This window comes from Ambystoma mexicanum, chromosome 10 (assembly GCF_040938575.1).
Source record: "Ambystoma mexicanum isolate Mex_15411 chromosome 10, UKY_AmexF1_1, whole genome shotgun sequence".
Lineage (NCBI taxonomy): Eukaryota > Metazoa > Chordata > Amphibia > Caudata > Ambystomatidae > Ambystoma > Ambystoma mexicanum.
Genome location: NC_090932.1, coordinates 1,095,722,187 through 1,095,734,377, shown reverse-complemented (window position 1 = coordinate 1,095,734,377; position 12,191 = coordinate 1,095,722,187).

Genomic DNA, 12,191 nt, shown 5'->3' with positions numbered 1-12,191 from the left:
GGACCCCTCTCCAGCTCTCACTGCTGGCTATGATATCCACTAGCACACCTGTCTACAAGAATCTACAATAAAGTGAGATGTGCGGTATTGGCCCCAGAAAGAAACTAAATTAGAGCAGGAAAAAGGGGTTGGGTCACCCTTAAGCCTAGAACACCAGGGAGGAGCAAGCCCTCTTGGGACTGATGGAAATCAGATATTGGGAGGGCCTTGTTAGCCACATCATACGGATGAGACATTGGGCAAGGAGAGATTCCTCCAGAAGGAGGAACCTAAGGCTATCAAGGAGAGATACCCAACTTGTAGCAAACATTTTATAAAAAACCTGGCATCTGGTCTGGGTGTCCTTCTTGATGCCAGGTAGAACAATGAGACGGTTCCCATTTAAGAAGTGTTTTCCTTAAATTGAAGGAAAGCGTTTCGGCTGTACAGAAAATAAATGTAAAAAAAACCTCTACAGACTTTTTTCGATTTTTACTTCTACCCCTAGAGTGGAGATACACATTGATTTAGTATCAGGTTAAAATTCACAGTGTAATAACATGGCATATACCATTAGCTGTATATATTTCATTTTTACAATGTTCTTATTATTTCTTTTTTTATATAGCGTCACACGCCTATGGGCCTCAGAGTGCACAATTAACAGTAAAAGACAGACAATACAAAAAAGGCGCAGTCAATAGGTCAGTGAGGGGTAAGCTGCAGGAACAAGTTCTCATTGACCTGGTTTGAGGTTGAACAGGTAGCTTTTCAGAGCTCTCTTGAATTCTGCCAGGGATTGGGAAGCTCTTAGCGCTAAATATTCACATCTCAAAAGACAAACTAACAATGGTAACCAAGGAACAGAGTACACGAGCTATGAAAGGCGCTATGATAAGAATGACTTATTGGCCCTCATTACGACCCTGGCGGAAATCGAAAAACGATGGCGGAAATGCAATACCGCCATCGAATAGCGCTCGGTGCGACTATGACCCGTCACCGCAAAGTACGAAGCCATTAGCGACACCGTAGTGAACGCCAACGCTAACTGCACCAAGCACGCGCGCGCGCGCCATGCCAAACCGCAAACACCACCATGGTGCAACGGTACGCCAATTCCGACCCTAGCGGACATGCACCTAACGCCATCAGGCATGGCGTAATGTACCATTCCGCCATGGCGAGAAGTACGGCATCGCGAATCAACCGTAAACGGCCCCACTGAGTGCCTGTACACCGCTCCCTGCCCACAAAGTACAACTCCCCGTAGGTGCAATGAAGCCACAATGCAACCATTGAAATGTACAAGTCACCCATGCATGCCAGCGAACAAAAGAAACACAACAGGGGCCAATGGGAGCTGCAGGGCACAGATGGCACGAATACAGAAGCCATCCCAATGGACATGACCACAGTCCCCCACCAAGAAACGCACGCAAACACAGGCACCTGTGACCAGCAATATTCCGAAAATCACATCATTCCACCAGTCCACCTGGCTGACCGGCATCTGTTACACAAAACCCAATCCCCCGCCCCTGAGCATGACAACATTCAAACTGTCATATTGGCAGCCCCCATCCCTGACCTCACTGGGCTTCGTAGGCAAACACGGCCAGTACAGTACCACGCAACTAAACCCCGAAGCCGGAACCCGATGCAGATCTCCTCACAATACATCGCCCCCCAAATTGGCATATGCCACATCACTTGCAAAGAAAAACGCTACACGGGCCAAATCCGAATAGAAATTTAATGCACATCAAAATCACCAAGCCCATACAGCCATCAGGCCATGAACTCCAAAACACCAATCACCATTGTGGGCTGCTTCCGCAAGAAATGACCAGCCACTACCTGTGTGTCGCCCTGTTCCCCCATGGTACACAGAGCCACAATCACGTACGAAAAGGCAACATGGAAGCGCACAGAACCGCAGGCCCGTCCCAATGGGGAGGCACTAGTCCAGCTGAAAGGCCGAAATGTTGCTCCGAGCCACCAGTACTGCGTAAGGGCATGTGGCCCATTGGCGATCGTCCCATAAGATCATAATGCTGCTCCACTGATTAACACGAAGCAGCAGGTGTCGGGAGTAAAATCCATCTGCAGGAGTGGCATACAGATGGCAGTGGCAAAAGGGGAGGAGATACCTGTCAACCAAAAGAAAAGAAAAAGAACAGAATGGCCATCAGAACTACATTCCAACTACTCACTTCAATGATCACACGAAATCCACAGCCATATGCATGCTAGCCCAACCAAAAGGATCATCACCACCCCAAAACCACTTGCGACTCATAACCATCTATATCGAGGTGCAAACACCATCACAAACGAGTGTACCTGTGCATGCGTCTGTCAAAACAGATTCCATCAGATGGGAATGTTAACGTGCATGGACACAAGTGTCTGAGGGCGCCTCGAGACAGGGAGGGCTCAACAAGGCCAGATGGACGATGGTCCCACAATGGCAGCCCTGCATCACATAGCGTAGGGGAGGCGGATAGATCCCAAGAAGCCCTGTACATGGCAAACTCTGTATCAAATCACCTGCCCATGCATCCATCCATCATTCCCTCATCCCGGGATCAAAATGCCTGAATAATTACTCACATAACATTAGAAACATCCATTGAGTCCGTGCGTTATGCAGCCTGCTAAATCCACAGTGCCCCAGCCCGTAATTCCAGTGTTGTGAAGTAACATGTTTTTGGGAACGGACGGCCTCATCGCCCACGTAGCTATTGCGCATCCCAAACTATTCATATCAATCATTGCTCCCTCGCCATGGGCCCTGTCTCAAGGACATAGAACAATAGAACGTTACATTTGCAGTCAGACCTGTGGGCATCTCCTCGCCGCTAGCTGGAAACCGAAAGCGCCGCCCCTCGAATTCCTCATTTGCAACATCACGTCGAAAAGGCATCTGTGGCCGTTTGAAATCACTAATTATTCCATCGAGTGCGGCTGTGTGTGAAAATGGCAACTGCCTTCACCCACGAATGGGACGCCCCGCCCGTCGTTGAACCTCGGTGCAGTGATGCATGAGGGTCCACCGTTACTCGAGTACTACGTTCCACTGACCCCTCACAAGTCAGTTCGCGACTGCACAGATAGTATGTGAAACAATGGGACCACAGCAGAATGAACATATCAACCAATCTTACACGGCCATCGGGTACAAATACATGATTGCAATAGCAAGATACAATTCCCCGAATTGCAGCGTTGTGCGCGGGACGTGCTCGGCCAAAGGGGAGAGCAGTTTGCACAGGTGGAATCAATCACCACAGGTGGAGGCCATACAGCCTGAAAACACATAAATTGCACAGCCAGTCTCCTCCCACAACCACACCGAAATGCTACCGGCAGGACTCGCGATGTTGGCCCTGGGGGACCTGATAGCACTGCAAGCGCTCCGACTCCAAGAAGAAGACGAACACCAACTACAACCAGCCGCACGGAGGAGACGCAGGAGGAGGAGGAGGCCAAGGCAGGGCCAGCAAGGGCTGCCAGCACAGCCACTACCACCACGCAGGCAGCCCGCAATCCCACGCCTCCGAGCACATCCGTTCAACCTCACTGATGAGCAGATCCACACCCTCTACCGTCTGGACCGGGACACCATAACCGCCATTGTGGACATGACACAGGCTGACCTTGTCAGCATGATAGATAGCCCAACCGCCATCCCACCCCTACTGAAGGTGGTGTCTGTACTCCACTTCCTGGCAACAGGCACCTACCAGCACACAGTCGGACAGTTGCATGGCATTTCTCAGCCACTGTTCTCACGGACACTATTGCAAGTGCTCGATGCCCTCCTGAAGCACGCAGACGACTACATCTCTCTACCACGCTCGGAGCAGGAAATAACCAACACAAAAGTGGGATTCCATGCACTTGCCGGCATACCGGGTTGCATTGGTGCCATCGACTGCACCCATGTTGAATTGGTCGTCCCACATGCCATGGAGGCCCAGTACCGCAACCGAAAACAATTTCATTCCCTGAATGTACAGATGGTGTGTGACTCCAACAGGATCATTACACATTGTTGTGCCCGATTCCCTGGATCAACCCATGATTCGATGGTCTTGAGGAACTCTACAATACCACGCTACATGGAGCGACACGCAGGGAACAGATCCTGGCTACTCGGTGAGTCTCATTACATGCATGATGATGTGGGGTATGTGAATTGGCATTGACCTGCCAGGAAGGGGGGGGGGTGTGCGTACGTATCAATGGCATTCCACATCATACGTTTCTCGTCCACATACAGGTGATGCTGGATATCCACTGAAGAGATGGCTCCTCACACCAGTCCGGAACCCACGGGACCAGCATGAGGAGGACTACAACCATGCCCACTCACGTACCCGTGTAGTCATTGAACAGGCATTCGGCCTACTGAAGACCCGTTTCCGCTGCCTCAGCAGGTCTGGCGGGGCACTCCTGTACCGCCATGAGAAGGTTGCAAAGATGGTGATGGCATGTGTCATGCTCCACAACATGTGCGTACGTAGAAATGTGCCCATGCCCCCTGACGCAGAACTGCAAGCACCTGATGATGGTCATGATGAGGGTGGGGATGTGGCAGCACCTCATGGAGTCTGCGAGGCACCGGAGGCCCGTGACATTCGTCAGCATCTCATTGATGTATGCTTCTAGCACTCATGCCTGGTGGCTGATACATGGACACGGGACTCGTGGCACTGCGTGTGTCTGGGACATGCACAATATGGACTGTACGCCTATGATGGCCTAGTACACAAAGATCAATGTCCACACTTCTCATTGGTTGCTCGTGCACTTTTTATGGCATATGTGATATCATGTTGAACACCCTATCGACCCGCCACCCAAGTGAGCCCAACACACCCCCTCCACCCTCCTACCTCCCCCCCGAACACCAGTGTCCAAAGATGCTCATTGTAAGTGGGCTGTCGCTATTGCATGCCCCCTCTGCGGGTATCAGGGGCACCCCTGCCTGTGGAGCGCAGGTTCCTCCCAGATCTACGTTGGGGGCTGCCCTGGACGGAACTTGCAACGGATGATGTGTCTGCCTGCTCACGTCCATGCATGTCCCTAAGGGTTTGCGAGAGCTCAGTGAGCACACGGCGCACTGCGGCAAGTTCGGCACATACGTCTTTGGACGTCGCATGCAGTTCCCCCCTCAGGCTCTCGGTGCTTCTCTCAATTTGTGCCCTTAGCGTCTCTGTACCTCTCTCCATTTCTGCCCTAAGTGTCTCAGTTGATGTTTCTATGTCTGCCTTAGTGCCCCCACATTCATCGGCATGGTCCTTGAGGAGTGTGGCCAGTTGCTGCTGTTGTTCGATCAACTGGTCGAGGGACTGTTGCCTCTGCTGGGCCATGGCCATTTGCGGGGGTGTCACAGAGGGGCTGTTGTCCTCATGTTGCCTTGCCACAGGGCTTGTGGGGGATGGCCAGTCGTCGTCTGGTGGGTGCCCCTGCGTGGTATCCTCATGTTTTACGGGATGGAACAGACAGGGGGATTGGGACAGGTCATGGATGGATCTGACTTCGGCATCCCCGTTTTCTGTGTCCGAGCATGCTGCCATCAATGGGGTGTCACCTATGGTGCTGCTGCCACCAGGGGCAGTGCCTTCTGTGGCATCCATTGGGGGGACCTGTGGTGGTGGTGTTGTGGGCATGCTGGCTGCTGGGGTGCCTGTTGATGTTCCCTCCTCTGTGCTGCCACCTGATTTGTGCTGCTGCCGTGTCTTGATGCGTGCAGCTGAGGTGGAGGGTCTCTGGCTGTTGGTCTTGGCCCTCTTTGCAGGTGTGCTGGTAGGGGTGTCCTGTAGCTCGTCGTTTGGATCGGACCCTGTGGTAGAGTAAAGGAGGGCGAGGGTTATTGATGGGTCTGTGGGAATTGGAATGGCATTGTATCACATGCATTGTGGTGGTACCTGAGGGTGATTTGGGTCGGGGCCTTGGAGGTGCTTTGATTTGTGTGTGGAGTGAGGGTGCAGTTGTCTGGCAGCCTGCAGTTAGGGTGTGCCTGCTGCACGTGTAGTGCGTGTATTAGGGGTTTTTAATTATTTATGTATTTATTGTGGGTTTTAACGTGCGCTTGCAGGCCGATGTGTGTGGACGTTCTCCTGGACATGTGTTTCTGTTGCACTATGTGGACGCATGGTACTTCACATGGATGGACTGTGTGGATTTGGCATTGTTTTATCTGGCCCACCTACCTGAATCTTCGGATGTCTGCACTCCTTTCTCCATCCCTCCGACTCCCTCTATGCTCTCCATTCCGATGGTGGAGGCACAGATTTCTTCCCAGGGGGTCAACTTGATGGGTGATTCAGGACCTCCCCCGGTGGCTGTGGCAATGTTGCGGTTGGCAGAGAGTATGCTGCGGACGCGTATCCGCAGGTCGTCCCATCGCTTGCGGCATTGCTGTGGGGTGCGGGGTGCGGTCCCCACCGCACTTACCCGCTGTGCCACCAGAGCCCATATGGCCTTCTTGTTTGCAAGTGCCGTTCTGGTCATTTGCGTGGAGAAGACGACGGCAGCATTCTCCTGGAGGGTCTCTGTTAGCACGGTGAGTTCCTCACGGGAGAAGTGGACCTGCCGCTTGCGGTCGCACGCTTTCTTCGCTACTTTTCCCATTTTTCTTGGTTTCGCTAGGGTGGTTGACGGGTTGGGGTGTGTTTCAGGGTAGTGATTTTAGTGGTTGTGTGGTTTTAGTGTATTTATAGGTGTACGCCGGGATGTTTCCCGTTCCGGGCCCATGTTTTAACTTCCGTTTCCATATATTTCCGGCCACCGTACTTTCCGGTAGGCGCACACTGCGGTGACCGCTAAGAGGGGTGGCGGTATTGCACCTAGGGCGCCGTACGGCGGCGGTGTGGGCCGTTTTGGGGTCATTTCCGCCATCGCGGACTTTGCACTTCCGCCATGCCGTGGTGCTCGTGCCCGATGGGTCGGAATGGGCCGCACTTTGCTCCTTCGTGCAATGGCGGAAACGCTATTTACGCTGTGGCGCTCCGGTCAGTCGCTTTCCGCCAGGGTCGTAATGAGGGCCATTGTCTCTTCATGTAGCCATCTTCTACCCAATATGACAGAATACAATGCCCCCCAGCCACTGTTCAGGATTAAAGGTGTACTTTTGTGTTTTTCTGTTCTGTGGGAGCACTGAAAGTAGCATTCTCAGTACAGGTCAGGTATCAACAACCTTTGACTGCCCGGATGTTTTGGACTACAACTGCCTTCCGCTGAGCCAACTTAGTCAATGGAGAAGGTAATGTGAGTTGTGGTAAAACACACCTGGGAATCCGCAGGTTGCACAAGCGTGCTCTAAGCATATGTCACCACAAAACATGTACCTGAATGCAGCTGCAACAAAGAGTTCAGACTACATGGTGTGGAGCAAATAAAACTAATAGTTGAAATGGACTTTTAAATTATCTGTAACAGACCAAAATCTACAGTGTTTTAAAAATGATTCTATTAATCCCAACAAGCCACACTTAAAGGGTGTCATATGGGCTGACATAGATTCTTTGTATTTGGCCATTCCTGTAGGGAAGGTAAGGCTGTTATGTCTCTGAATACCACTCATTGCTCCTGTATGCTGATGTTTTAGGTGCAGCCTTTTAGGAATTGATTACTCATAAGGCTAACATATTTCTTGGAGTTTATCTAACGAATGAGCCCCCATCACTACGAGCCCAACCTATCTTTTCCCACAGGATACCTACACAAGAGGTTATTTTCTCTGCCACCATGCGGACAGATCATAAGGTGATCCAGATGGACACTAGAGTTTCCTCCCCTCTCAAATTGAGCAGGAAGCCAATCACACAGTTCTGAGGATCTGCCAAAAGGGGTACACGAGTGTAATCTTTAAGATGACAAAGCCATATTAACACATCACTGATCTGTCCTGCTGAACCCGATTCATACAGACTGTTTGACCATGAAGATGGCCCCAGGGGAGGAGCAATGTTGTGAATTGCACTGGATCTTTTAGAATAACATCAAGTGTATCATGGGTGTCATTAGCAGTTCTTGACATGGCTGAATTGCCTAATTACATTCCTTACTCTGCTACCGAGCTCCCCACATTAATAAGCAGCATGAATTGGACTTTCTGTGCCTTTGATGGCTTCTAATTAAGTCTCCCTAAGGGACATTGATTATGTGGTATGCTGGTAGGTGCAGACAGGTGATCGTTCCCTTTTGATGCCGGGGTTGAAGGGTTTGAACCTGCCTAAGTTGACTTATATTTACTTTATTCCTACATACGTGATGAAGGAAACACTTTTCCAAGAGACTACCATTAACAAGTGCAGCAGCGGTGGTAACTGCGAGGTGGTGCCCTTTGAACCACATGCGGCTCAGTATACGTAGGCAGTGCTCTATGCTTCAGAGGCACCTCAACGGCATGAGAGCGATGCGCGCCTCGCCATCACACCGTCATCTGGAGAGACGGAGGCCGAAGCCCAGCCTGAACACCCTCAAATGCGCTTGACACTACCATCATCCACACTATTTCATACAGTGGGAATCCCTGGTGAGGAGGCAACCAAGAAATAATTGGTAAGTGGTGCAGCGTTACTAACGATTCCTAAGTCTTCAGCTTCTCATTTGTATGATTTAAGAAAAACTTTTGCAAAATGTAAAATTAACTGTAAGAGGTTCCGAGGTGAGGAGCTTGCGTTCTCTCATAATAGTAAGATCACTAACTTCTTCTTAAGCAAGCCAGCTGTGTGAAGGCATCATGATGCAGACACAAACAACAGGTTCAAGTTTGATCCACAAAGTTTTAATAACTTTTATATGCAGGATGGAGTAAGGCTAACTTGCCCTATGCTAACATGAGATTTCCCTACCTAAAGAAAACTAAGGATAGTCTGTGTCAGGAAGCCCAAAGCAAATGTCTGTCTGTATCCAAAACCTATACTTGCCCTCACGTCTAACTGTAAGGGATGTCAGCAACAAAATAAATAGTGTTCAAAGCAAAGTTCCGATATTCTTCTAGCTGTCGGCTTGCACTCCGCTTCCCCTTCCCCAACTGAAAAATAGTTCGAATGAAATAGGGGTTCCCTTCCTGAAGAGTTCAAATCTTCCATCTTTTCCGAACAACAAAATTTCTTGGGACACTTCTCCGCTCTTATGATATTGTTCCTTTTCACTAATTCACATAGGCAGTTCCGTCTCTTGACTTCAAAACACATAAGAGGTTATTGTACAACCCAAGTTTCTTTATAGGTGTGTTCAGTGGCTCTTCCTTACAGGGGTGCACTCGGTCTATGTGCAGTTGTCGGACCAAACGGTTTACCCATTACAGGTCACGCAACCCATACCCCTTCTTGGCTGCTTATCCACCAGCACAATGCCACTGCTTCAACTTGACAGTGATGCTTGGTTTATTCACCAGTGTCACACTCTCTTGACACTGTATCGTGGCTTGTTTGGCCACTATGCATGTGTTACACTTTCTTGCATTCTCCTGGCTCTTGCCAATGCTTGTTTGGTCATAGCATCCAGTTCTTCAAACTCTTTTGGCTATTGCCAATGCTTGTTTTCTCATATATTGCTGTTCTACATATCAGGCAGATTCATAACCTTTCTTTCATTCTGCTTAGTATTCAGGAGTGCCCAAAACTTGCTTTCATTCCGTTCAGTGTTCAAAGGTATAAAGTTTGGCCTTCACTCGCCTGCCAGGTCAAAGGATTTCTCTTATCCCAATTTCTCATGTGGTTTCTCCATAGGTGATTGGCCACCTTTCATCTGTTAAGGCTTTCCTTCACCCACCAGATTTGTATTAATATTAGTTTTCAACTTTCTCTCACAAGTCGGTATTCAAAATGACTTAAAGTTCAACAATTCATACGGGCTCAAGTGCCCCCTCACCATGCCCCCTTTTCTAGGCGGACTCACCAGATTATGCGTACGGCCGCTCTGTGAGTCTCCTGCCTGCCACGGTTCAACTTCTCTGTGCGGCGCCTCACATCTGTGGTGTGCTGATATTCGTCAACTTTGCTTCTTCCACCCGCAGGCTGTCAGCGGGACGGGCACTTCTTGGCGGGTCCTCAGGCTCTTGTCTGCTTCACTCCAGCAGTTCAGCGTGGACCTCCTCGTTGCACCTCCTCCTCCTTCTGCCACCTCAGCTCTGCACTCCCCGGTACTCCTGCAAGCCTCTTGCCTCCACGCATGCCAACGATGGTGGCTCCAGCTCTCCGAGCTGGCTTCAGACACACCAACTCCTCCTTCACGGGTCCTGGGGATTTTAAAGTTCCTGTCAAACTGATTGGTCTTCTTACAACTAGACTGTTCACTGTCTTTGCAGAAGTCCCTCTTCCATGTTGTTGTTTGTTTCCTCGTCCCAGTACCAAGTGGTTGATGTCAATGGGAAAATAGGGACAGGATTGGTAACACCCTATAAAGACCTGGGGGGGTATTTGATTCCCTATGAAAGTGAAATTGTGGCTACCATGTCTCACCTCGGGACATCCTCTCCCCACTCCCCAAGTCTCCTCCGCCTAGGTGATCCTGACTTGCATATCCACCCCCAGGGTCAGGATCCAAGAGTGATGCCCTTTCCCTGGCCACCCCTGAAGGGAAAAGAAGTGAGGACGCCCTCAGGTTCCTCACAATGACAATATCAAAAGTGTGTTATCTGAGCAGATCAACGCCGCATTAGCCTGCTTGGGCTTCAAATTAACCAGATCTATTATTACAGCTCTAGAGGCTGATATTTCTGTGGAAAAAAATAAAGCACCTTCCACACAGATGGTGTGTACACGGAGGGGGCCACAAACGAGAGAGGCGGAGGCAAGTCATTGAATAACATCGACATGAGAGTGCAAAAGAGTGGGAATAAACCAAGATATGTGGACCTGGATATTCACATAGGCATGGAAGAGCAACTAGAGAAGTCTATTTCGTTCCCCCGCAATACCCTTGTTGAATTGTACCATTATTAATCACGATAATGGGGAACAGCTGGACGTGCTTTGCAGTTTGCTTAAGGCCACTGAACATGAGGTGACCAATAATAGGATAAAGAGGAAATAGCAAGAGAATTACCTTACAATCGGGACAATGAGCCACATTCAATTTCTAGTATGGAGGACCATCTAGTATCTCACAACACATTGCCCTCCATGTTAAAACTCCAAGCTTTAGACTTCCTGCTGACTTCATTAGTCAAAATTGTGAAAGCATCTATCGGGAAGTTATGTCACATACTGAAGTCTTAAAGAAGATTTCAAGACACATAGATATAAAACTGGTACTCATTAATGTGGCCTGCTTCATCTCGGATAACATCGGGTGGAGAATTAGGCAACCCAACAAGACAATATAAGAACAATCAGAGCGGTAAAATCTCCCCACACTAAAACTCCTCATTCCACCAATGCTTTGCCAACATTTAAGGGGTTGACTATATCGGAAGTGGAATATTTTACTAAAGAGGGATTGGTTCACAATGCTTAATGGAAGAAGCAAGAGGTTCATAGCCTGCGAATATACGAGACTGACTTATAAGAGTGCGTCTACAATAGACTATGGGTCTATTCAAGCGTGTTTTTATTCCTTAATATTGGGCCTCACAGTTGAATGTAGGGAGGAAAGCAATCACCTTCCGTTGGTCATTACCTGCTGTTCATCTTTAATTGAAAATCCAGCTGACATAGCAGATATGATATTTATTAATGAGGGGTCCAATTGTATAACTTGGAAACTAAGGAGCGGGTCAGTTCTTCAATAGAGAAAGCGTGGAGTACAGGAATCTCCTTGGTGACAGAGATTTGCCTAGTGCTATCTATACCTCCTAGTCGAAGATCCGAGAGGACTGAACCTCATGCAGTCAGGGTCCTGGAGGAGTGTGAGTAATTAAGTACTAAAGTAATCACATTGATGTTACACAGTCCGTGCACCAGGAAAGGCTTTATTTCTACATGCAAGCACCCTAGGAAAGGCCATATACATCCTTATGATGGCAATATTTGGGACAGAAAAAGAATATTAAGAAGCTATTTGCGAAAAGCTGTTCACTCAACTTGATCGTTGCTGACCACTGCACATATTTTAAATGCAATGCCGCAGGTGGTTGCAGGATTCTAGAAATAAACAGAAACCTTCTCGTTGGAGAAATCTCACCATGACCGTCATTAAACCGACTCGTGTGAATTTTGGAAAGTGCTAATCGACCACCCCAGAAATTC